This window comes from Orcinus orca, chromosome 2 (genome assembly GCF_937001465.1).
Source record: "Orcinus orca chromosome 2, mOrcOrc1.1, whole genome shotgun sequence".
Taxonomy (NCBI): Eukaryota; Metazoa; Chordata; class Mammalia; order Artiodactyla; family Delphinidae; genus Orcinus; species Orcinus orca.
The window spans coordinates 2,817,386-2,844,481 of NC_064560.1; the positions used below are offsets into that span (position 1 = coordinate 2,817,386).

General features: G+C 47.6%; 2 long non-coding RNA genes across 2 annotated transcripts in view; one reads left to right on the plus strand and one right to left on the minus strand.

Moving 5' to 3' along the window:
• Positions 1 to 27,096, minus strand: part of LOC117196115 (uncharacterized) — a 107,957-nt gene that overhangs the window by 33,542 nt on the left and 47,319 nt on the right. The gene's annotated exons all lie outside the window — the stretch shown is intronic.
• LOC125963615 (uncharacterized) lies at positions 1,625 to 8,626 on the plus strand. The gene is made up of 3 exons (XR_007475791.1): positions 1,625 to 2,122; positions 5,010 to 5,234; positions 6,834 to 8,626. It is a non-coding gene; the product is annotated as an uncharacterized LOC125963615 (long non-coding RNA).

A 27,096-nucleotide genomic window follows, 5' to 3' on the forward strand; every position in this document is an offset into this window, starting at 1 on the left:
ACTTATCTATGAAAGAGAAACAGACTCATAGACATAGAGAACAGACTTGCGGTTGCCAAGGGGGATGGGGATGGGAGAGGGATGGACTGGGAGTTTGGGATTAGCAGATGCAAACGATTATATAGAGAGAATGGATAAACAACAAGGTCCTACTGTATAGCACAGGGAACTATATTCAGTGTTCTGTGATAAACCATAATGGAAATGCATATGGAAAAGAATGTACATGGGACTTCCCTGGTGGCGCAGTGGTTAAGAATCCATACTCCCAATGCAGGGGTCCTGGGTTCGATCCCTGGTCAGGGAACAAGATCCCATGTGCATGCCACAACTAAGGAGCCCACCTGCCACAACTAAGGAACCTGCGAGCCACAACTAAGACCCAGCACAACCAAATAAATAAATAAATATTCTTTTTTTTAAAAAGGAGAAGAATGGGCTTCCCTGGTGGCGCAGTGGTTGAGAGTCCGCCTGCCGATGCAGGGGACACGGGTTCGTGCCCCGGTCCGGGAAGATGCCGCGGAGTGGCTGGGCCCATGAGCCATGGCCGCTGAGCCTGTGCGTCCGGAGCCTGTGCTCCGCAACGGGAGAGGCCACAACAGTGAGGGGCCTGCGTACCGCAAAAAAAAAAAAAAAAAAAAAAAAAGGGAGAAGAATGAACATATTTGTATAACTGGATCACTTTGCTGTACAGCAGAAATTAACACAACATTGTAAGTCAACTATGTTTCAATTAAAACAAAACCAAAAAACCCCCAAAACAACAACAACCAAAAATGCAGGCAGCGTAGTAACACCCCAAGCTAAGCTTAAGGTATGGCTTGGTTGTGAAGCCATTGGCCCCCATCTTGGAACCCCCACGGCTTTGTGCTGCTGGAGCTGGAACTCAGCACGCTCAGTTTCTGCTCTGCTGGATGCCTCCCGATTAGGCTCCACCAACAGGGGGCACTAGAGGGAGATCGGAGGCAGGGGTGGGGGAAGGAGCAGGCCCCTTCCTGCGTGCTTCCTGGCTTGCCAGTTACGCACCAGGGCCCCTCCCTCTGGACCTGGACGCTGGCCGTTGAGTCCACCAGCAGCTGGTCCCAGTCTCTAGCCCTTTCCCCACACCCAGCAGCAGCCCCATCACCCCTCCCCTCAGAGCTTTCAGCCCTGGCCCTGCTGCTGTCCCCTCCAGGAGGTCCCAGTTCTGCAGCCCCTCCCCCAAGCCTCTAGGTCTGATGACACCCACTTCTTCCCTTTGTTCCTCCAGCCCCTGGTTACGGAAGCTGCTTCCTGCACTTATTATTCCTTTCTTATTTCAGGGTCTGCCTTATACATCTGGAGTTCTCCAATACCTGTTTAACCAATTTCTTATATTAAATTCTCTCTGCTAAATAGTGTTGTTTCTAGTTTCCTGACTAGTTCAGAAAATTAGGAAATCAAATTATACGTATACAGAAACAACCGTATGAAGCTATGTAAAAGCAGGTGGGGAACAGGGGAGAGTAGCAGAAGGAAATTTACCGAAATCCTAATAAGTGGCTGTGTTAGAGGGTTAGTCTTACGGTGATTTTTTTTCCTCCCTTCATTCCTACTTCTGAGACTTTTTTTGGTAAGGTGGTTACATGACTTTCGTACTAAGAATATGTATCTTTATACATTTTAAAAAAGAGGATTTGATGCCCAATAAAAGACTATGTAGCCGGAAGAGAGATGGGCCTATAAAACCGGGTGAATTATAATCTGGGTAATGAAAAGTGATTGCCAATGTGATCACAATTCTATCGTGGGTATCTTTTGAAAAAGAGAAGTGGTGTCCCAGCTCTCCAAGGGGCGAAAATGGTACAGTTCAGAGATAACGAAATGAGAAGACTGATGTGGGTCTCCAACAAATTCTTCAACAGCCTATTGCGTAGATGAGAACGCTGGGCGAAAGCTTGGGTTTACAGACACCATATTATGCCAGATTCCCCTCATTTCCTTCTCTGTTGGGTTATTATATGGGTTGATCATGTATTCACTTATTTATTCGTTCGCTCATTCATCGAACAGACATGAATTACGTAAATGTTCCACGAACTACGCTCCGGGAAGTGTCTTGGCGATGAAGACAGAAATACAAGCTTCTCGTAGGAGAGAAAAGGTACATGACATTCAGATGCTGTCAACATATGTCCTAGAAAATAAACTCTTCCACTTTAAGCTTTTTATTTCACCTAATACTATGCAAAAGAGATATCTGTATTTTATACCTGGGCCTCACACATCAGTGCCCCCCAGCCCCTGCTTCTGGTGGGGGATGGATTTCGGGGCCTGGGAAGGATGAGGGTTTGGGGTAAGGCCGGATTGGCATGGGTGGGGTGAGGGACGGTTCCGGGGTGGGGGGGTGTTAGGCACCATCTGGCAGCCAAAATGCATAAAACCAGGCAGCATGTGTTTTCCACACTTGCTCATCACAGCAGGGGCCGTCAATCATTCTCAATAAGAGGTGTGCTCACTCTCTTGGTTTCACATGAACATGGAACGGTCCACGTATCAGATTCTCTGATTCCCCCTTAAAGCTGCAGTGGTCAAATGCATTTGCTTCCTAGTAATAAACAGATTTAGCTGATTAGTAATGGAAGCCATTCCATTCTTGATATGGACACTCCTGCTTTTTTTGGTATCCTTTCTGATTTGATTGTCCTTATTAAGTACACACAGGACATCAGGGGGAGGGAATGACTTGTCCACAGTAGGATCTTCTATTCTCAAATCCAAACTTAAATAAATTTCTAACTGTCCTTTTGGTACTCCCTGTCGTGTGCACATGTCTTGGTTAAAATTCTAAAACTCCACTATGATGAGGGTTGGGAAGACAAGACTAAAACATTTGAGGGGTTAACCCAGATACAGATGTTCCTACATCTTTATTCTTTTTTCCCTCTGATGATAAAGAGAGTGTACCCATACAAATTACAAGCCGATGGGAATGAATAAAGTAGAAAGTGAAAGTTTCCCACAATTAGCAATGGCGGGTGTTGGAGAAGAAATAAGAGCGGGGGCTTGGTTGACCATGATCCTTGGTAATTAACAGTGAGTTTACTTTCAGGCTACAGTAGTAGGGATGAATCAAAATGCTCTGCTTCAGGGCAGGCGAGGCCCCCAAGCACATCTTTGCAATAAAATGTGGTAAAGACTCCAGTGGAACAATAGCCAGGACATGGAAGCAACCTAAATGCCCACCAGCAGATGGAATGGATAAAGAAGATGTGGTAGATACATGCACCCCTATGTTCATAGCAGCACTATTTACAATAGCCAAGACATGGAAACAACGTAAATGTCCATGGACAGATGAATGGATAAAGAAGACGTGGTAGATACATGCCATGGAAGACTACTCAGCCATGAAAAAGGATGAAATAATCCCATGTGCAGCAATATGGATGCAACTAGAGATTATCTTCCTAAGTGAAGTAAGCCAGACAGGGAAAGACGAAAATCATATGATATCACTTATACATGGAATCTAAAGTATGACACTAAGGAACTTTTCTATGAAACAAAAACAGACTCATAGACATAGAGAACATACTTGTGGTTGCCAAAGGGGAGGGAAGGGCTGAGAGTTTGAGGTTAGCAGATGCAAACTATTATATATAGGATGGATAAGCAACAAGGTCCTACTGTATAGCACAGGGAACTATATTCAATGTCCTGTGATAAACCATCATGGAAAAGAATATGAAAAAGGATATATATACATGTGTATAAATGAATCACTTTGCTGTACAGCAGAAATTAACACAACATTGTAAATCAACTAGACTTCAATTAAAAAAAAACAAAAGACTCTCCTGGAAGATCAAGAAGAAAACAGTGTGAGCATCAGGGCAGAGGCGAAGAGGAATGTTTGGGGATGTGAGGCTCCAGGCTGGTGTTCACTCATAGCTCAAGGTTACCATCCTTAGCCTTAAACAACAACCAATTTATATATACTCCACCATACTTCAAAACTATAAAGTGATCTATTAAAATGTATATTATACTGGAAGAGAAAATAAGTTGTGAGCAGGGGGCAAGAGAATTAGGGTAAGAAAAGTAAGATTAACCCATGAGTAAGTTTTGGTCCAAAATCAGTATTTGTTGAAATAATACACAAAAACCATTTGTAGGAGTCCCTATACATTTGCCAAAGATGGGCCACAACTGGGTTCCAAGCTTTCAGGTACGCATACAAAAAAAGAGAACTCTGGGGCTTCCCTGGTGGCGCAGTGGTTGAGAGTCCGCCTGCCGATGCAGGGGACACGGGTTCGTGCCCCGGTCCGGGAAGATCCCACGTGCTGCGGGGCGGCTGGGCCCGTGAGCCATGGCCGCTGAGCCTGCGCGTCCGGAGCCTGTGCTCCGCAACGGGAGAGGCCACAGCAGTGAGGGGCCCGCGTGCCGCAAAAAAAAAAAAAAAAAAAAAAGAACTCTGATCACATTGTCAATCACTTAATTATTGTACTTAATTAATTGCTTAAATATACCATTGAATCAGCCACGTAAAACACAACTCTTCATGCTACGGAGTGAGAAAGAATTTTTCCCTGTGGACCTTCATAAAGAAGACACCGAGTGATACATGATGTGTCCTGGTGGCCTTTAAAAGTTCAAAAGGCTTACTTCACTCTGTATGACAGGCTCTAGGTCTATCCACCTCGCTGTAAATAACTCAGTTTCATTTCTTTTTATGGCTGAGTAACATTCCACTGTATATATGTGCCACATCTTCTTTATCCATTCATCTGTCGATGGACGCTTAGGTTGCTTCCATGTCCTGGCTATTGTAAATAGAGCTGCAGTGAACATTGTGGTACATGTCTCTTTCTGAATTATGGTTTTCTCAATGAGTTTTGTGAAGATGTTTCTTATATCAACTGTCAAGGAGATGAAGTCAAAATACCATCACCCAATTCAGGAAGAGAAACGTTATGGGAAAATAAAAATTATGTGGTTTGAGTATATAACTTATCCTAAATGTTCTATTCATTTATTTATTTATTTAGAACAAATATGTATAGAGACTCTGCCGTGTTCCCGGCAATGGCAGCCGTGGAAAAGTACTGCTTGGATCGTCTGGTGTGAGGGGACCCAGCTGCTTCTCTTCCAGACTCACCACCACATTCGCACCAAGGCCACTGTCCCCCAAGCTGCTTTCGATCCAATGACAGAGCACAGTAGAGAGGACCAGATAGAAAGGGTCCCTGCCCCATGTGAGATGACTCTACCACGTAAGCCATGCTAAGAATTTGGAACTTTATCCCTCAAAATGTTTTTATGTTTCATTTTGTTTTTAAATGCCCACAGCCTTAAAATAGGAGATTTTAAGCAGTGGAGTGTCACCATCAGGTTGAAGGAGTTTGTCTGAGTCAAAAGGCTTGACAATTGATGAAGTTGAACAGGTGGCGGGAACGGAGCCAGCCTCGGGGCCCCATCTGTCTGAAGGCAGGGGATCTTCCCCGAGTGTTGCGTTTAGTCTAAGCTTTTGAATCACCCGCACTGTAGGGGACAAAGGCTGCTGAGACAGTCAGCAAACAGAGACGGGAGGTGAGGAGTTCCTCCCTTTTTTTTTTTCTGGAATCCATCAAGTTTGGGTGCAGCTGATCTGGATTTGGAAAGGTAGAGCAAGAAGGCTTCCAGGCAGCCAGCAGGACGCAGTAGCCACGGTGCCCCTCCTGCTCATTCCTCGGGCAGCTCAGCCTCACAGCCCCTGTCCTCGGTCTTGGACATTCTGCTCCCTCGCCTGGACAGCTCATCTTCCTTCCAGTCTGGCTAACTGGGGCTGATCTTTACGTCCCAACAGTCATGTCCTTTACCCCAAGAACCCACTTCCTCGGCTGGGTCAGGTGCACAACATGTCCCCTATCACTGTTCACTTAGATCACTTTACTTTTTATTCATTTTATTTTTCTTTTCCATGATGGTTTATCACAGGATGTTGACTATAGTTCCCTGTGCTCTACAGTAGGACCTGTTGTTTATCCGTTCTATGTATACGAGTTTACCTCTCATCCCAAACTCCCACTCCATCCCTCCCTCATCCTCCTCCCCCTTGGCAACCACCAGTCTGTGCTCTATGTCTGTGAGTCTGTTTCTGTTTCGTAGATAGGTTCATCTGTGTCATATTTTAGATTCCACATATAAGTGACATCATATGGTATTTGCCTTTCTCTTTCTGACTTACTTCATTTACTGTGATCATCTCTAGGTCCATCGTTGCTGCAAATGGCATTATTTCCTTCCTTTTTTATGGCTGAGTAGTATTCCATTGTATATATGTACCACATCTTCTGTATCAGTTCATCTGTTGAGGGACTTTTAGGCTGTTTCCATGTCTTGACTATTGTCAATAGTGCTGCTCTGAACATGGGGTGCGTGTGTGTTTTGAATTAGGGTTTTGTCGGGATGTACGCGCTCGGAGCGGGATCACTTAGCTCACTTGAGACAGCTTTGCTTGAAGGGTCGCCACCTACGGCTGGACAGGTGACACCTTACAGTGGGGGGCCATTTATACCATAGTCTATGGGAATAATGTCCCCTGAAGTTGGCCAGTGCACACCCTGTGCAGCTGTACATCTTCACCCTGCTTGCCTGTTTTGTATGCCTTCCCCCATTAGACTGACAACTCCAGAAAGTCCCAGACCACACCTCTTAGCACTATTGCTGGTAACTATTAAGCTAACAGATCTACCCTTGTTAATGCAGATAATGGTGAAATGGAATCTCCCCACTTGGATTTATTATACCTAAATTTTTCCTACGCAATGTGTTTGTAATCGGATTTAAATTAGTAAGATCCTCAGTGACATCTTTGCATTTTTGTTTCATAGGCTGTGGCATTAACGCGACCAGATTTCCCGCCCCTTCTATTTCCGAACAACCTTCATCAAACTGCTCCCTGGAAGGGCGAAGCCTCACAGTTGCAGGGATGGATGTGAGCTGAGACGAGTTTTAAGGGCTCAGCAATCTGCTGACAGAGGATGAAAGGAGGGAGTTGAGGACCAGTCAGAAGAAGTTCCACCCCCAACGGTGGCATCCATCTCCGTGCCCCCCTGCCCTCCCCACCTGCAGGGAGGCTAGCAAATGGAGTTCTGTCATCGGGCGCATTGCTGGTAAGAAGGGAGGGTAGATCTGAAGAGGCACCAGCAGTCCTGACACAGACTCGAAAGGAAGACTCTGCTCAAATGCTGGACTGAAAGCAAATGACCACTTTCTGCTCACCCAGCTTGGACTAGCTCCATATAAGACGAAGGCTGTTTGCCAGGGGGACCTTCTGTGCTGGCCCTCTGGGGTTGAATAAAGGCCAAATATTCCCCACATCTATTCTGCCCGAGGTTCTGCATACAGTTCGGAGAAATCTTCCTTTTTGGTGAATACAACCACCTCTGAAAACATGACCACAAAGGCATTCAGTCCCCAGAGACCCCCAAAGACCGATGAGACGTGGAAACAGGAAAGGTAATGTACGAATTCAGAAAAATCATGCCCTGCTTGCTCCTGTAACTCAAGCAAACTACTTTCATAATTTAAAGCAACAAACCACACAAAACCCCGTATGAAGAATGCCTTCAGTGAAAAGGAGGGCGTGAGTCAAGAGACCTCAGGTTGGCTCTCGCTGGTTTGGAGAACGTGGCAAGATGATCGAAGGTCCCGTTTAAATGGCGGTTGGAAATATGGAACTACGATGTGGGGATCGGGGTCCCAGAAAATGGATTTGATGGCTCATAGAGAAGAGGAGGAAGAGTATATAGAAAGAAGTGACAAATTCCCAGAGGATTCTGCTCACCCGCCCGGCTGTGTCTAAAATAACCAGCACCAACCCCTTCCAAGTCAACCCATGTCTTCAAGGACCAATCAACAGATAATACTAAGTGCCCATCCATTTGAAAAGAGGGATAATCTGCGACTAAGAAACACGCAATGAAGGTGATCTAAAATGATAACTTTGGTAGAAAACGTGCTTAAAGATGTGTGTCTAAATATGTCAGTATTTACCATATAACTGAGGAGTGCTTTCTTCCCTCTGAAATTAAATTTTGCAATTTAAGACAACTCACTCTGATGAAAGGACCGTTTATTCACTAAGGAAGTTATTTCTGTGCAACGTTAATCATCTTAAGCTCAGGGTTTCTCCAGAGGGATTATTACCACTTTGTTACAGGAAAGAAACCACATTACTAGACTAGTATCCTCGCTAACACTGTAAGATGGAATTTAGAAATATGATGGGCGTTATGACTTCCCTGTGGGCGCCATGATCACACATGGGCACCATTATCGCCGGTGGAAAAGACGGCAACTGCTTTGGGTGCAATGGAAACGACACATTAATGAAACTGACCAGGCTGACGTGTTCTTGAGCGCTGATGGAATTCAAGGAAAAAGCCTTATTTGTGAGCAGCTTAAATAATTGGAAGATCCTGACTGACATTCACCGCCGTGACGATGACAGACTTAATTCCAGAATTTCACATAACGGTGTAGCGTGTTGAGAAAAGTGAATAATCCTTACTCTTTTAGACACCCAGATATGCATTAAGCATTTTAAATAATGCTCTTATACCTAAAACTATTTGAGACTATCAACTGGGGCTCGGCTCTGGCAAAAACTGTGCCATTGGGAGAATTCTTTACATATCTCAACAGTCTCTGTTCCCAGTGAAATGGGCATTCATTACGTATTTCAGTATTTTTCCCTCTCTCCCCGCCAGCAGAGATTTGCAAACATGGTACCAGGATCTCACTTCTTCCCCGGCAGGCATCACTAGTCAGTCTCCGCATACTTGCTTGCTAAGCCCAGACCAGCTTTCCAGAGATAACACCTCAGTGATAGGCCAGTGGGTCGGCGCTTGGGTGAAACATAGTTGCCCTTCCTGTCCCCCAAGATAGCTCTACAGACCTGGTTTAAAAAGTTAGCTACGTTCCATATATTCAGCTCTCTAGAAAATTTCTTTTTATGACTGTCAAAAGTGTTTCTCGATAGGTTATTGGGAAACCAGATGTGATTATACATAATTAAAACACCACCAATCTTTTAAACTCACACATGTAGAAGGTAAAATATGATAAAAGAATGGTCGGCCAACTCATGTATAAAAACCTGAGTGACACCTTTTATAAATATATTTTTGTATAATGGAGTAAACCCGTAAGCACAGTTAAGTTTTATTGATCTGTGGAATATTAGTATCTGAGAGGAGATCGATTCACCATACTTTTTTAAATTCAAGCACAGTTGACTTACAATATTATATTACTTTCATGTGTACAGCATAGCGATATGGTATTTTTACAGACTGTACTCCATTAAAAGTTATTACAAGATAATGGCTATAATTCCCTGTGCTGCACAATATATCCCTGTTGCTTATCTATCACACTTTAACACTGCACTTTTTGCCATGGCAGTAGCTATCATAACATCACGAAAACATAATCGTCTTCAAAAAATAATCTTATCTAGGAAGGTTTTTTTTTTTTTATGTTACCATAAACTGCAAAGTAACTTAATTATTAGGTAAATTGTATCAGCAAAAGCTTAGCTTCTAGTGTCATGCTTTGTAACATCTTTATCCTCAAGTCCATTCCCAGAAAAGCCTTCCTCAGAAGAGGGTAACTTCCGGCTCTAAACATCAACAGCCTCAAATGCTGTGATCATTATTTCTTTCCATTGGAATAGTTGAACCATAAGCCCAAGGCTACTAAGAGCTTACACAGGTGGCAGGGAAATAACCCAAACAGGACTGGAAGACTTCTCAGCTTCTTTGCCATCCTTAACCTGGGGACCATCTCCTTCTTGGGATGTGGAAGAAGCTGGGGGGCAGGTGTGGGGCAGGCTACCTACTGTCCCTCCTGTGTCCCTGTCTCCTGTCTCTACTGCACCCCAGGAAGCAACGGAAGAGACCTGGGAGGCATGAGGTGTTCACTTAAGGAAAGGATTTGTGTAAAAGGGAAAGCCAAAAATCTATCACACACACTGGATGTAAGCCAACTCTTTTTTAAAAAAAATAATTTTATTTATTTATTTTTGGCGGCGTTGGGTCTTCATTGCTGCACGCGGGCTTTTCTCTAGTTGCGGCGAGAGGGGGCTACTCTTCATCGCGGTGCACAGGCTTGTGCTTGCGGTGGCTTCTCTTGTTGCAGAGCACGGGCTCTCGGCATGCGGGCTTCAGTAGTTGTGGCTCGCGGGCTCTAGAGCGCAGGCTCAGTAGTCGTGGCGCACGGGCTTAGTTGCTCCACAACATGTGGGATCTTCCCGGACCAGGGCTGGAACCCGTGTCCCCTGCATTGGCAGGCGTATTCTTAACCACTGAGTCACCAGGGAAGTCCAGCCAACTCTTTAAGGTAAAAGCAAGGCACAGAGCACTTCTCCATTTGCAGTGAACGTGGGAGCTGAGTGTTTGCTGGATTCTCTTTTCTGCTCCGCGAGCATTAAGCCACCTGAGAGCAGAGGACTCAGCCCACTCATTAGCACTGTTGGGGGATTCGGCTGGATGTGGCCTGTTTTCTTTTCTGTAAGATGGGGTGATGATTCTTGCACTGCCTGCTTTGCAGCATCCAGGGAGGGGAGGAGGGGAGAGAAATGACATCACGCATGTGTAAGCGCTCTGGCAGCTAGGGCAAGAGTCCCCAGAGAGCCAGCTCGAGGTATTCTTTTATTGTCATCCTTATCATCTTACGTCTATCTGATAAACTTCAGGACATACAGCTCTTTCTTGGATTCAAACAAGATGAAAGAGAGATTTAGATAAAGTGCAATACTGTCAAACTCACCTTCTGGTTTATTTCCAGCCTCCACCTACCCATGGTTTTCAACCCTGACTCAGCACTCAGAATTAATCGTAGGTTTTAGTTTATTAAAAACATACATTTTTGAAGATCCCACTTATAAGTGATATCATATGGAATCTAAAAAAAAAGGATACAAATGAACTTACTTACAGAACAGAACAGACCCACAGACATAGAAAACAAACCTATGCTTGCCAAAGGGGAAAGGCGGGGAGTGGGGGGATAAATTAGCAGGCTGACATTAACATATACACACGACTATATATAAAACAGAAAACCAACACACACCTACTGTACAGCACAAGGAACTATACTCAACTTTTGCAATAACCTATAAGGTAAAAGAATCTGATAAAGAATATACCTGCTTTATTTAAATTTTTTATTGAAGTATAGTTGATTTACAATGTTGTGTTCATTTCTGCCGTACAGAAAAGTGACTCAGTTATACACATATATGCATTCTTGAAAAAGAAGATATATTCTTTTTATACATATATGTATAACTGAATCATCGAAACTAACACAGGAAACTAACATCTGAAACTAACATAACATTGTAAATCAACTATAATTTTTTAAAAAACTGGAAAAAAGAACATGAAATTTTCACTATGTACTGACAAAACAACAACAAACACCCAAACATTTTTTTTTGGCGGTACACAGGCCTCTCACTGCTGTGGCCTGTCTCGTTGCAGAGCACAGGCTCCGGACGCGCAGGCTCAGCGACCATGGCTCATGGGCCCAGCCGCTCTGCAGCATGTGGGATCTTCCCGGACTGGGGCACGAACCCGCGTCCCCTGCATCGGCAGGCGGACTCTCAACCACTGCGCCACCAGGGAAGCCCCCAAACATTTCTTAAACATAGAGAAGTCATGCAAAGCTTTAGCCCAGGACTGGACAGGACCCAGTGGGTTCTATGTTTAAAAGTTCCACTAGCGATCCTGTTGCTCAGCCAGGGTTGGGAACCACACACCAGGTGATTCAGGGCCAGTGTATTAACCCTACACTCCATTCAGATCCCAGATCTCTTTTCTCCCAAGCACACGTCTGGGTGCAATGGGCAGCGATGTTGTAACATTCCACTGGCAGTGACTTTGCTTGGCCCTGGCCTCTCCTTCTTTTCCTTACCTTCCCAGGAGAAGCTACCTTCCCAGCATCAATTCTGCTCCCATCCTACCTCCTCTTTCTCTAATTAATTGTTATGATGACTTGGAATAGGAGCCACCTGAAGTAAATGTCCGCTCCATCTCTCAGCAGCTAACGTCTGACACAATCACCATGAGTAGTATAATGGCTAATGAAACACAGAATGAACTTTATTATACAAAAAGATATAGGCGTGCATTTCAAGTAAGTGCCTGGGATGACATTTTGCTGAATTCCAATTTTAAACTCAGCATTGAAATTATGTGGGTTTTTTTTTTTTTTTTCTTTTTTTTGGTTCCAGGTAACAACTTCATTAGCAAGACATGACTATGTTGCTTCGTAGTAATCCTTTTCTCTTGGGTGAAAACATTTTATTATCTTAAATGGTTTCTCTCCAACTCACCCCATCACTAGCGTGCACCATTTTAGCGGGGTTCATTCTAATCAGCTCAATGCTAGAGAAAGATTTTTGTGGCTTTGTAAATCCTTTTTTTTTTTTCTTCTGAGCTCATTTCTAGTTAAATTCATCTTTCTGTACGTTTGCTGTTAAAGTCTTCTCTGGCGGGTACAGGTAAGACCATCAAACTGCTGACATCGAGAACGCTCCCCTTCTCACTTCCCTTAAGTTTTTCAGCACATTCGCACAGTAATACTTCCCAGCTGGTAATGGACCCCGCTTCTGGAAGAGGAAGAAACGAGAAGCCCAGGCTAGCTCCCCAGCTGCATGCTGTTACGTGATTTCCGATTCACAGGAAACGAACAATCATTTAGTCTTGACAGGTACATCCAGAAACTCAGTCTTCCTTTTCAACCTGAAAAAAACAAATCAGGGCCTGCAGAAGTTAAGCATTGAAGTATGCTTCCTATTTTTTTTTTTCTTTTTGCCAATGTTATGAGGATATCTTGTGAAAGCTTTTGAAAACACTCTGGGAAAATTCTGCCAATAGGCTTAGAAGCTGAGGAGGAAAAAAATAATCATCCGAAAAAATACTTTGTGCCCATGAAGATATGTAAGTGAGTGGTCCCCTGTGAGCTGGGCAAGGCTAGAAATATGTGATGGTAATTGGGGCATTAACCCAAATGGCCTCGTTAGTAGAGTCTTAGACCGAACAGGAAAGCGAAGTCATCAGCAGCGGACGCAGCCCCAGATCAGCCCCAGGATGAACAAAAAGCAATTACAAATATGCCAGGGAGAGGTTTTCTCTCCTTTATCCTGATGGATTGCTCCCTCGACTGAAAACACTTCTATTTTCTGAATGTAGTTTTCCAGAGTAGGAATAAAGCAACACCAAGCAACGCTCCCCCTTCGCCTTGCAGCTTTGCAGAGCCCAACCGGGGACCAGCCTTACTCTCTGCACTGTCCGGATGGCTGGGCGGATGCGGGCCCCCATTGTACAGATGACAAAGGGGGACCCGGGGGGCTTCGCAGGCTGCCCGTCTCCTAGCTGGGGGCGCCGGGCCGGCAGCTGTCCCTGCCGGCTCCTCGGCCAGTGCTGTTTAGTCTACTTAGCTGAGGATTTGAAAACACTGACTCCGGCTTAACTCGCTTTGCCCCCTATTATGGGCCATTTGTGTGTGTCAGTCTTTATCTCTGGACCTGAGTCAAACTTCACTCCTTTCTCCCACCTCCTGTTTCAGAAGAGAGAAGAAGAAGAGAAAAAAAAAAAAAAAAAAAAAAAAAAAAACCCAAAGCCTAAATATGGAACACATGTGCTTCTCAGCTGGGCTGTGGAGCGGGACTGGGGAAACGGGAACTGTCACTGGCCCTCTGTCCCCAGGTCTCGGGCTGCCCTCACACCTGGGTCCCCCTGGCACTGCTACTGGCCCCAGCCTGAGGCCAAAATCACTCAACATCCACCTCTGGGGCCTGCCTCTTCTCCAACTTTCATCTTTTTGGGCTTCTCTGCATGTTTGGAGGTTGGTCTTACTGGCCTATGAAAAATCCGACGTGCCTCAAGGTAGCTCAAGGGTAGCTTCGGAAGTGAGTCGCAGGAGGGTGGTAGGCACCTTTGACGTAAAGATCCGGAATCTTCTGCCACCCCTCCGCCTGGGCCGCCGTGCGCAGCGGTGACTCACGGTGAGGTCGTGCATTCCCAGGCGAGGTCTATAGTAATTGGGGGGCTGGGCTATTTGCAGGTGCCTCTCGCAAACTGAGCGTCCTCATTCTAACTCCCCTCCACGCCGCCCTGGCATCTCCTGAAGCCGAGCTTCGTGGGGTGAACAGGAAGACTACAACACTTTTATTATCGTTGGCTTCCTTTGCTGAATTAGCGTTTATATTTTCCCAGTAGAAATCCCCAAATTGAAAATAGGTGTCAGCCAGCACCACTTTAGTTAAGGTTGTGTCAACATTTCCTATAAACCTTGTTTTTCTAGGGTTTATAACTAGACCATAAAAATGTGCTCAGCTCTGAAACTTGGCTTAGAAAGGAAACCTGGGAGTGAATTTGGCAGAATTTGAAGAGGGGGAAAAATAAGGCCAGCTGTTTTTAACATGTGCCTGTCCTAAAACGGAAATGATTGGAAGGTGCATATTCTCTTTGTGTGATTCAAATGGAGTTTCAGATTAAAAAAAAAACTCCTGGGGAGATTATTCCATTAATACGGGCTAATTGCACTTGTCAGTCTTTAGAGGAGACGTTAGTGGCTGAGGTATGGAACTCAACCCCCTGACTTCACATCTGTGGGTACCAGTTTCGGCAAAGCCGTTAGCTGCACATCATAACGTGATCTGGCAAATCATCCTCACACCTTTTAGTGCAGGAAACCACCAACGTTTCGAAAGAAGGAATCCTTCCTGATAAGAGGTTAATGGGCCGTTTCAAAATGCATGCTCGCTCAGAATAGCATCCCTTTACTTATGTTCACGTAATCTGCCGCTCACATTTACTGGATGACCCCGGAAAGCAGCTCCCGTAATGTCTGTAGGAGGGAAACATCCGATCCTTCTGAAAGTCTACCTTTTCCTGTGGGCGGGGTTAGTCTTCTGCGTCGCCAGCAGATCCCTTTGGCTGTGCTGGCAGGTCACTGGTACCTTGGAGGCAATCAAGCGACGTGCTGCCATGTGCCTGTGATGCCCTGGCCTGCATCTGTCTGTCTGTCTCTGGCCTTGGACTCTGGGAAGATGGCAGCCACCAGGGGCTGGAGCATCGTGGAGGAAAGGAAGAAAGTGCTGGATTCAGCACCAGGAGAACCGAGTTCCAGCATCCTCTCTGGCCCTTCCCGACACTCGGCTAAGCTAGAGGCTTACGGAGAGGGTCCACTGAAATCACATAAGGCACTTTTAAAACTGTAACGCGTCCTCCAAATGGAAGCAGGTAGTGCCTGCCTCAGCGTCCACGGACGCCCGCTGAGCACTGTCAGGCGTGTAAGGACACGCCCCCCGTCAGCGGCCGCGGGGAAAGGCCTGGGCTTCCCAGCACGACAAGCCAGCACCGCACGACCCAATCCTGCTTCATTTCTTCTGGTTGCGTCTTCTGCTTCCGCTCCTCTCGCCCATTACTGAACACGGAGCACCGCTGTGAGAGGAGAACGATCCGGGGCCTTGGCTGTCCATGGACATCAGCCCTGTCTGGCCCCGGATGCCACTTTGATGTCACCTGCTCTGCCACCCTCACCCCCCTCCCCCGCCTGCAACGTGACCTCAGGGCCTTTTGTGCGCTGCAGGCATACCGTTTTTTGGTACCTTCAGGTTTTCTCTGAGACTGTCCCCCCCTGTCCCCCACTGCACCCTTGGGCTTCCTTCCTCAAAGAAGGAGGCTGCACACCTTGGCGCCAGTGATCTACGTTTGCCGAGGAGAGTTTTCCCCAGGGAGATCTGTGAAAGGCTGTGAGCGTGGTCAGTCCTCGGAAGGGCCCTGAGCCCAGTTTAATGCTGGGCTGTCGGCACCTTGAAATTCTGAATACATTCTTTTTTTTTTTTTTTTTGCGGTACGCAGGCCTCTCACTGCTGTGGCCTCTCCCGTTGTGGAGCACAGGCTCCGGACGCGCAGGCTCAGCGGCCATGGCTCACGGGCCCAGCCGCCCCGCAGCATGTGGGATCTTCCCGGACCGGGGCACGAACCCGTGTCCCCCGCATCGGCAGGCGGACTCTCAACCACTGCGCCACCAGGGAAGCCCCTGAATACATTCCTAACAAGAGGCCAGCCCATATTTTTATTCTGGACTCTGATCCCTACAAATTGTGTGTAATAACAGGTTCTGGCCCTGATCTCTTCCCCGCTGGCCCTGACGACTGGGGACAAGCCCGCTGAGCGCTCCAGCCACCCGTGACGAGGGCTGCGATGTCTGCAGCGGAGGGGTTAAGAGTGAGTCTGCCTGCCCCACCCTGGGCCGGTACTGGCCTCCTGTCCCGGAGCCCTCTCCCGCCCCCGGAGCCCTCTCCCGCCCCCGGAGCCCTCTCCCGCCCCCGGAGCCCTCTCCCGCCCCCGGAGCCCTCTCCCGCCCCCAGAGCCTCGGGTCCGTGTGAAACAACAGCCAGGCCCTCTGGGTAGCATTTCTGGCCCTTCCTCCAGAAGCCTGGAGGCTGATGTGGCCCCTTGTAGTGTCCAGCAGAGTCCTCTTCCCACACGAGGGGGACACTGGGCACCGAGGACCATCCGTCTGCAGGCAGCCTGCTGGATGCCATCCGTTTACCCAACCAAGGCTAACTGAATGGCAACCGTGCGGCAGACGTGACATGGGCCCCGGGGACACCTCCACAGGCCAGCAGTGATGCCCCTGCCCATGGGGAGGGCTGCATTAGGAGCTGTGAATTTCAGGGGGAAGGAATATTCTAGGCAGAGGCTACGGCTGGAGCAAAAGCCCCTCAAATGGAGTGAGAGGGCTGACGAGGAGGCCACGTGGCGGGGATGGGCGAGCGGGGGGGGCCGGGGGCGGGGGGGTGGCGGGCTTGTCACACCAGCTGGAGCAGTGGGACGCCAGGACCCGCTTCAAAGGATGCCTCCGGCTGCTGTGTGACAACAGACCGCAGAAGAGCAAGCAGGGAGGGGAACGACCAGCCAGAAGCCTCTGCAATAACCCAGAGGGAAGCGTGCGCTCCCAGAGAGCTTCCTCTGGTTGGAGCAAGATGGAGCACGTTTCTTCAGTGTCCCTCTGCTAAAATCGAATCGGATTCTGACGTGTGCTCTGAAGCCCCAAGTCATGCTCGTCTGTGTCCCCAAAACGTACAGCAAGAAAACAGTTGTCAGTGATAGTGGACGTGGTCCGAAGCAGCCGGGAGGGGGGATGGAGAGACCCTCCCCTTTATCTGGGTGTGACCACAGCGAGAGCCCCGCCTGGGGATGAATGGTGGGGTCACCACCTCCAAAGCAAGTTCGGCTGTGGGAGGGCTGGACAGTGACACGCTGAGGGCAGACGGCGTCACTTCCCCGTCTCACACTCAGGCCCTCAGAGCTCTTCTGCCCGGGCTGGGGCCCCAGCAGTCGCCCCATCTCTTCCCACTTGTTTCTCAGAGCCTCCTGGTGTGAAGGCTTCAGCAGCGTTTGCAGCTAAATCCATCCAACCAAGGCCTGGGAGGGTATCCCCTTAGCTAAAGATTCTTTTAAAAAAGAGCTAGCTTTTGGGCTTCCCTGGTGGCGCAGTGGTTGAGAGTCCGCCTGCCAATGCAGGGGACACGGGTTCGTGTCCCGGTCTGGGAAGATCCCACATGCTGCGGAGCGGCTGGGCTCGTGAGCCATGGCCGCTGAGCCTGCGCTCCGCAACAGGAGAGGCCACAGCAGTGAGAGGCCCACGAACCGAAAAAAAAAAAAAAAAAGAGCTAGCTTTAGACCTGGGGGTCCTTTAAATCCACAGTTGGGGGAGGATTCTTACCTCAGGCCTCCTTAAGACCCCTCCAGGCCTGCAACGCATTCTGCAGACCCTCTCTCCTAGCAGCTGCATCTGTACTCTTTGACTCACCCATAAGCTTGTTTCAAACAAGCCCCTGTGGACAATAACACCTTTGCAGGCAGCAAAACGCGGCTCCCTCTGAGGTCAGAAAGCTTCCTCAGCAAGAGGCAAGCGGGTGGTGCCTATAAGCAGGAAGAACAGCTCTGGGCCCCGTGCCCTGCCCATCGGCATACCTGGCCTGCAGGTGCAGGTAAGCAGGGAGGGAGGTGATGTAAAAAGGCCTTCCTCTCTCCCTTTTGTTCACCCCCATCATCTTTTTTCTTTCCAATACGTTGTCCGATCTGTTAATGAAAATGAAACCTTTTACGCCAATCCCAGATTGCATCTGGAATCAAATAAGAAAATTGCAAAAGTGCTTTGTAAACACGAAAGCACTCTCCGAAATGAAGGCACCGTCATTATCTGGGGAAACAGTCTCCAGCATTCTCCTTTTGCGTTTGGAAATAGCGTGTTGAATAACTTCCAAACAATTAAATCCCATCAACCTGCTCAAATTGTGTTCTAATAACCTGCCCAGGCTCTCACTGCATCTCTCTCCGGGGGGCTGCTGGGATGCAGGACTGGCTACATTTTCTGCTGTGCTGGGATGCTGGGTGATGGACCAGAAGTCAGAGCGCCCGCTGAGCTCTGTACCTGGGAAGTCACCCGTCCTCTCGGAGGTTCCATTTCTTTATCTGTAGAATCTCCTACCAACTTCACAGGGTTTTGGTACAATCACGTGCAATAATGCTCACGAAAATCCTCTCTAAATTGAACAGTACGATGCCAGTCGCCACTTCAAAGGCGGGTTCATCAACAAATGGAACCCTAATTCTATGCTCATCAGCATTTTTCTCCTAATAATGCCAAGATCCACGTGCAGGTTAAGTATAGGTTTTAGGGACCTCCCTGCCTTCTGTTCCTTTTGGTTTGTTTGTTTAGAAAAACAAGAAAGCCAGGTGGCTGGATCCTGTCATCATTAAGGTCTTTGAGTTTCTTAAGTGAGAAACACCACATCACCGGTCTCTGCGGTCATTTGCAAGAATGAACAGGAATTAATGAATTCCATGTATGAGCAGCAGGTGAGAGAAAGGCGAAGAAAACTCCATCAGGACTTCCCTGGTGGCGCAGTGGTTAAGAATCCGCCTGCCAGTGCAGGGGACACGGGTTCGAGCCCTGGCCTGGGAAGATCCCACACGCTGCGAAGCAGCTAAGCCTGTGCACCACAACTACTGAGCCTGCGCTCTAGAGCCCGTGCTCCGCAACAAGAGAAGCCACCGCAATGAGAAGCCCGTGCGCTGCAACGAAGAGTAGCCCCCGCTCGCCGCAACTAGAGAAAGCCCGCGTGCAGCAACGAAGACCCATCGCAGCCAAAAATAAATAAGTAAAATATAAATAAATTAATTTAAAAAGAAAAGAAATGAAAACTCCATCATTAAAAGCTGTGGGCAAGCCCCCAGCAGGGCATCCCTGAGTCCCCAGAGGCAGGAGTTACTCAGGTAGGTTCCGGCCACCCTGCTGGCTGAGGAGGCCGCACAGTAAAAGTCCTGCCCCATAAGGGGGTCACGTCTTGTGACTGGGTCAGAAGGCTCTCACTCTCTCAGGATACCATGGGAAGAACAGAGAGGCCTATTGTGCGACCCGCCGGCCAGGGAGCCCGCAGCCCTGGGGCCCGCGCTGACCCCAGCGTCTGCTGTAAACTCTCCCTTCATGGCCGCGGGCCCCTGATTCCTCGCCTGTGAAGATGCACTCTGCGGTGGACCGGGGTAAGTCTGACTCAGGACACCACATGGCCGATGTGTACAGAGAGCTTTGCTGCACCAAGCCCTGGGCTAATGGCCTTTCCATGGGCCACCGTATTTAGCTTTCGATAACTCTATGAGTGCGGTGCTAATCTAGAACCTGCATTTAGAATCACGATGGAAAAGAATATAAAAAAGAATGTATATATATGTGTGTGTGTATATATATATGTATAACTGTATCACTTTGCTGTACAGCAGAAATTAACACAACATTGTAAATCAACTCGACTCAATTAAAAAAAAGAACCTGCATTTAGGACAGTCCGAACAGTCCCTACTTGATATTCTACAACCCGAATCCACCAGAATCCTGTTCCCTGATTAATAATATATGTCCTTTGGGTTCCGAACGCCAAAATATTCTTGGAAATGTCTGTATCTTCCTCAGTGGCCACAATGGATCTCCTCTGCACATGCAGTTTAGTGGGGACCCCTCTCTCAGCTGTGGGGTATTACGTACTGACTCTGGCAACGAAGGGAGGCCCACTTCGCTAATAAGTAGCTGGTTACAAGGTCAGTGCTTTACAGGTGTTATACACTGACCCTTCAAACAACTCTGAGATAGACTATTCTCTTCATTTTCCAGATGAGGAGTCCAGGGCACAGAAAGGTTAAGCGATGGCCCAAAGTCACACAGCCCATTCAGGGCAGGACCGGGTCTCCGTCCTCACCGCTTCCTTAGAAGGCACTCGCCAGTGAGGGCGTTGCTATTCCCTGCATCCCACCCATCCTCCAAATGGTCCAGGCCTCTGGCTCCACTCCTACCAAAAGACCTCGGAAAACGTGTCGTGTGCACACGTGAAGAGTGCAGGCCAGGCCCAGAATGCACTGGCTCCGGTTGATGGGGAAGAGGGAGGAGGGAGCTGAAACAGGCCGTCTGCTTGCTTGTGACGCGTTTTGTTTGCTTTGTTTTGTGTTATTGTTGTAAGATTATTCAATACGAGACCTACCCTCCAAACAAGTTTTTAACTGTGCAGAACATTCTTGTTGACTACAGACACCGTTTCCTTGTGACTTTTTACATAGGAGCAAAAACGGAATTGAAACATTTGATTCTCATCATCCTTTGACAGAAGCAGCCTGTTTAGGGAAGGTTTCTTTGGGATTTTATTTTGGATTATAATAAGGACTATCTTGACCACAGATTTAGGGTTGAGATATCATTTCGTAGGAAGGTCTGTTCAGATAGCCAGAGTCAGGATTTTAGCATCTGGTAGGAAACTGGACCCTCAGCCTCCCCCCTGCTAAATTGACATCCTTTGTGCCCCCCTTTTAACAGTCTCTGAGGGTACCTTCCAGTAGCCTAATAAAATCTTCGCTGTGATAATGTGCTACGTACTTATGAAATTAGGGTGATCTGATTAAGAGACATTTGGCTTTGTCTAGGGAGTTAGACGGCACAAGGAGTTTCAGATAACAAAGGTCTTCATTTTGTTCCAGGATGAGTTCAGACTGCTGATTCACTTTGGAACCAGTACACGCTGAACAAGGAAAGGGGCAGAGGGCATCTTAACATCACCTGGTGGCTGGGTCCCTCTCCAGTCAACGGGAGTCCCGAGGACAGAGGTGACGCCGCACCATTACGGCGCTAATGGTGTTATTTTCTCGGGCCATTAGTGGGCGTCATCGCCCCAGCTCTCTGGGGCTCTCCTGCGTGATGAGCCTGTGAAAATTCACCTCCAACTTCCAAATCCAGTTGTTCCGGGACCCCTGGGGTAAGTGTGTTTCCTCTAATGCTGTCCTGTATGTCAAGAGGTTCTCGGAAAAAGAATGGACACCTAGGAACAGAAGCAAAGAGTGGGGTCGCTTTCTGGAAAGACCCTGCTTGGCTATGCAAAGGTCGTACTCAGGGTGTGACCAAGCCAGGGCCGGGGGCTGGGCCAAAGCCGAGGTGGTCCCAGGCCTGGGACAGGCAGGCAGGAGAGGGTGGCTATTCGAGGGCCGAACCAGGAGGGGTCAGTGGGGTCTGGGTGGAGGAGTCGGGCCGGCAGTAGGTCAGGGACTGACTCTTGGCCCAGGGACTCCACAGAGAGAGGCTGTCAGTGAACTTGAGTTCATACTCTCGTGGGGCACCCTGCTCAGGGGAGGCTCCCAACAAGATCTATCCCAGGCCTGGTGACTGTCCCCCAACAACCCCGCGGGGTCAGGTCCTTGCACTGAGCAGCATGGCTTTTAGAAAACCATCTGTGAAGCTCTGAAGGCCCCAGCGAGGCTCTCCTCAGCCGGAGGGAGGACACAGGCCTGGTAAGGAAAACCCAGAGGAAGCTGGATGATTCCCTCATCCTTTCCAGAAAGGAGCTGATCTCAGGACAGGACGACCTTGGGTTGACAGGTGATGGCAGGTGCGTCAGGCCCGACAGGAAGACGCCCCCTTCCCCAAGCTTTGCTCACCGGGAGCTCCCCAGACCTTCAGCCTCAGGCCCCCCTCCCTCCTGAAGCAGTTCTGACCGGTTCAGCAGGACCCCTAGCCCTGGGGTGGAAGGGAGGAAGGGAGGAAGCTGCTGGATGGGTCTGGAGTTGGTCCTGCCGTCATGGCCCAGCGGCCCTGGGCTTCTGCGGACTTACTCACATCAGATTTCCACGCCTCTAACTTTCTGCGGGGTATTCGGAGAGATTCCCTCAGGTCTGCCTTCTGCCTCAGCTAGATAGAGACTGTTGTGTTCCAGGTCCATGGAGGTTTTCACTGTGATTATGATTCTCATTTTTATCATTTGTTTGGTTCTTTTTCAAACCTTTGTTGTTGTTATTCATTTCTTCTTTCCTAATAGTTTCAACATCTTATTTTATATTTTTAAAATGTTCACTTTATAGTCTCTTCCAGATTGTTCAGTCGTCTTCAGGTTTTGTTTCTCCCATGGTGGTTCAGGTGTGTGTGTGTGTGTGTAATCTTCTTGTATAAGCTCATCCTCAGTGGAGAGCATCGTCCTCTGGGAGGCTGTGTGCCATGGGCTGAGATCCGTGCCCTGGTTCTGTGCAGGTATCCACTGGGCATCCGGCATTCTCCAGTTTGGACAATATTTTCTGCAGCTAGAGAGTCCCAATCCACGTGTGTCATGTAAATTCAGATTCCATCCCTGAATATGAAGTGCAAGATTGGCTCTTAATTTTTTTTTTTTTTTTTTTTTGTGGTACGCGGGCCTCTCACTGTTGTGGCCTCTCCCGTTGCGGAGCACAGGCTCCGGAAGCGCAGGCTCAGCGGCCATGGCTCACGGGCCCAGCCGCTCCACGGCATGTGGGATCCTCCCGGACCGGGGCACGAACCCGCGTCCCCTGCATCGGCAGGCGGACTCTCAACCACTGCGCCACCAGGGAAGCCCTTGGCTGTTACTATTATTCACAGTAGACAGTCTTTCCTACTCAGAGCTCTGAAGAGGGCACAATGCTTTCTTAATACCTGTCTGGGCCATTGGATGGAGTTTCCTGGAGCCCTTCTCATAAACCAGCAGCCCTTCAAGAGTCCTGGCTTTCAGCTGAAACCTCTCTTCCTTCTACTTTTGAGTAGCCTCGGGGCCACGTTTCTCATCTGTGCGCGGGAATTACATTCTAGCCATGTGGCTTCAGCTCGAGTGGACCATATTCTGATTGGAATTCACTTTGCCTCTGGCGTATGAGAGTTTCCATTTCTTTTTTTAAAAATTCAACTTGCATTAAACAACAATTTTTTAAAGATTCTATTCCATCCAGGATCTCACTGTATTTGCGCCTGAAGGAGTGGATGAGTCAACACACTCCACCATGTTGCCAGAAGTTGAGCCCACGTACCAGCCTCTGGGGGTTGAATTTCGCCTTCCGCGTGTCAGTCCCTGGTGGAGGGCTTGCTCTGAGCTAGCCGCTAACCTGCCTACAACACCGCTGTCCGCTAACTTTGAGTGTCACTGCTCCCGGGACCTCTGATGCTGAATTCACCCCACTGATTATATTGTGCGTCCACACGTGTTGACCGGATCGTGACTACTTTTCCCTTCCCCGCTGGAACACTTTTGGTGGCCTGCTAACTTCCCTCCGGAGAGCCAGCCGCTGAGGGCACATGTGAAGGAAGGAACTTGGTTGATCAGAGCTTCCTTATTCTTTCTTCAGGCAGGCTGGCTGGACAAGAATCTTTCACCATCTAGAATCCTGTAACTTGGCGGCGGGTCACAAATCCCTTCGGGGATCTGAAGAAAACAGTGTATCCTGGCCTGAGAAAAAAACGTACACGCACAGAAACTAGTGCGTGAATTTCAGAGCTTCATGAACCCCTCTGAATCCCACGTTAAGAACTTCTGCTTTGGGGGCTAGTTGTTCTTTGGTGAATGGGAACCTCGAGTTTTCTAGCCTTATTCAAATCAACTCTAGTGAAAAGCCTTCTTAAAATGAGACCCTATGACATAATAACAATCTTTCAGTTTTTCACTCCTTTGACGCCATCTTTTTAAAATTTATTTATTTATTTTTATTTTCGGCTGCGTTGGGCCTTCGTTGCTGCGTGCGGGCTTTCTTTAGTTGCGTCGAGCTGGGGTTACTCTTCATTGCGGTGCGCAGGCTTCTCATTGCGGCAGCTTCTCTTGTTATGGAGCACAGGCTCTAGACGTGCGGGCTTCAGTAGTTGTGGCATGCAGGCTCAGTAGTTGTGGCTCGCAGGCTCTAGAGCGCAGGCTCAGTAGTTGTGGTGCACAGGCTTAGTTGCTCCGTGGCATGTGGGATCTTCCCAGACCAGGGTCAAACCCGTGTCCCCTGCATTGGCAGGCGGATTCTCAACCACTGTGCCACCAGGGAAGCCCTTGATGCCATCTTGAAACATAACAATGGCACACGAGAGTAGTGTCAATAATTAGTGACAATCTCCCATAAAAATCTCTCCTTCAAAGTACTTTTTATTAAATAACTGATGTTACCAGAGCATCATTTCCTCAAATACCACTTTCTGATTCAAACCTATGCCATCTACAGGGCAGAAGCAGCTTCATGAAATAAGACAGACGGATACAGCATGGTAGAAATAAAGCTGGATTCTAGATTCAATGCCTAGATTTGGGATCTTTGCTTTGAACCATCTAGTGACTTTGGGAAATTCCCAATCTTCCTGGGTTTCTTTTCCCTTATCTGTAAAGTGAGGAATTTGGACTAGATCAGAAGTTAACAAACTAAAACCCACCAGCAAATTCTGCGTATTGCCTGTTTTTATAAATAAAGTTTTGTTGGAATACAGCCATGCTCATTTGTTCCTGTATTATCTGTGGCCGCTTTCCTGCCACAAGGGAAGAGCTGAGTCGTTGTGACAGAGACCATATGGCCCACAAAGGTGGAAATAGTTACTCTCTGCCCCTTTACAGAAAAGTTTGCCAGCCCCTGACCAAATGGTCCCCTCCCCCTTTCCATCTCTTGATGATTCTCAGAGGCAGAGAAGGCAACCCAGGCACATTCAAGGGCACAGGTGGAGTAGAAGCAAAAGATGGATGAGTCAAGACAAGTCACATTCTTTCGTTGACGCAGCGTCCTCAGTCACTGTTGCTTATGGAAGTGTGATAACAGTCAAGTGGAACTACTTAAAACAACCAGACTCCATGCGGGCTCTAAATGGTTTCATCACCCAGACACTGGCGATTCAGAAAGACCTTCTTCCAGCCTATCCGAATCAGTGAGGACTTAAAAAATTACTCTGATAATATACATTAATAAACACAATTAGGTTTAGGAATAATGGACAGGATAGCGAATACAATCCCTTTTGCCCGACGCAAATCCTGTTTTGAAATGCGCAAGAGCATAGAACGACCCCTTCTGATGAAGCCCTTCTGAGGCGGATGTCAAGGGCGGGGTTCCCCTAACCGTGAACTTTCTGGGTGGAATATTCAGGAGACTAATAATATATTCTGATGATCCGTGTGTCCAAACTGTGCTGTCCAAACATCGTGAAGCTGAGAAGTCACTGTGCCACAGGGCACGGCTGCAGTGGCCCACGGCCCAGAGGCTAGGGTTTCCCACCAAGTCAGACTTCCAACAATCTCATTACCTTGGGACGCATCTTTTTTTTTTTTTTTAACATCTTTATTGGAGTATAATTGCTTTACAATGGTGTGTTACTTTCTGCTGCATAACAAAGTGAATCAGCTACATGTATACATATATCCCCATATCCCCTCCCTCTTGCATCTCCCACTTACCCTCCCTATCCCACCCCTCTAGGTAGTCACAAAGCACCGAGCTGATCTCCCTGTGCTATGCGGCTGCTTCCCACTAGCTATCTATTTTACATTTGGTAGTGTATATATGTCCATGCCACTCTCTCACTTGTCCCTTCCCCGTGTCCTCAAGTCCATTCTCTATGTCTGTGTCTTTATTCCTGTCCTGCCCCTAGGTTCATCAGAACCAATTTTTTTTTAGATTCCATATGTATGCGTTAGCATACGGTATTTGTTTTTCTCTTTCTGACTTACTTCACTCTGTATGACAGTCTCTAGGTCCATCCACCTCACTACAAATAACTCAATTTCATTTCTTTTTATGGCTGAGTAATATTCCATTGTACATATGAGCCACATCTTCTTTATCCATTCACCTGTCGATGGACACTTAGGTTGCTTCCATGTCCTGGATTTTTAAAATTGACTCTCCTGTTCCTTTTCTCTTCATTCATCTGAGGAGGAATTATTTGAACTAAGTAGCAAGAAGCGTTTTTCTGAAATTAACGTATTTGAAAGCTCTAAACTGAAAAATAAGACAGGGACCAGTCCCACAGATGCTTAAAATTCCAGGTCCAAAGGAGCAGAAAAATCTCCTATCATCGATGCATTTTACCTTATGCTTTCAATCTACCTGAACCATCAGACTGCTATCTCCCCTTCTCTTCCAACAGCATCTTTGCATACAGCCACTTTTGTGTCTTGGTGCAGTGGAAATAGCATATTATGTGGGCCTTAAATGACGCCGAGAAGTGATTTCCAAACAGCTCTGAGTTCAACATTGCTAATTATTAGAGAAACGCAAATCGAAACTACAATGAGGTACCATCTCACACCAGTCAGAATGGCCATCATTAAAACCTCTACAAGTAACAAGTGCCGGAGAGGGTGTGGAGAACAGGGAACCTCCTGCACTGCTGGTGGGAATGGAAGTTGGTGCAGCCACTATGGGGAACAGTATGGAGGGTCCTCAGAAAATGAAAATAGAGTTGCCATATGATCCAGCAATCCCACTCCTGGGCATAAATCTGGACAAAACTCTAATTCAAAAAGTTACCTGCACCCCAATGTTCACAGCAGCACTATTTACAATAGCCAAGACATGGAAACAACCTAAATGTCCATCAACAGATGAACGGATAAAGAAGATGTGATACACGTAAAGAAGATGTGATACACCTTTGGAATACTACTCAACCATAACAAAAGAATGAAATAATGCCATTTTCAGCAAAATGGATGCAACTAGAGATTATAATACTAAGTGAAGTAGGTCAGAAAGAGAAAGACAAATACCATATGATATCACTTATACG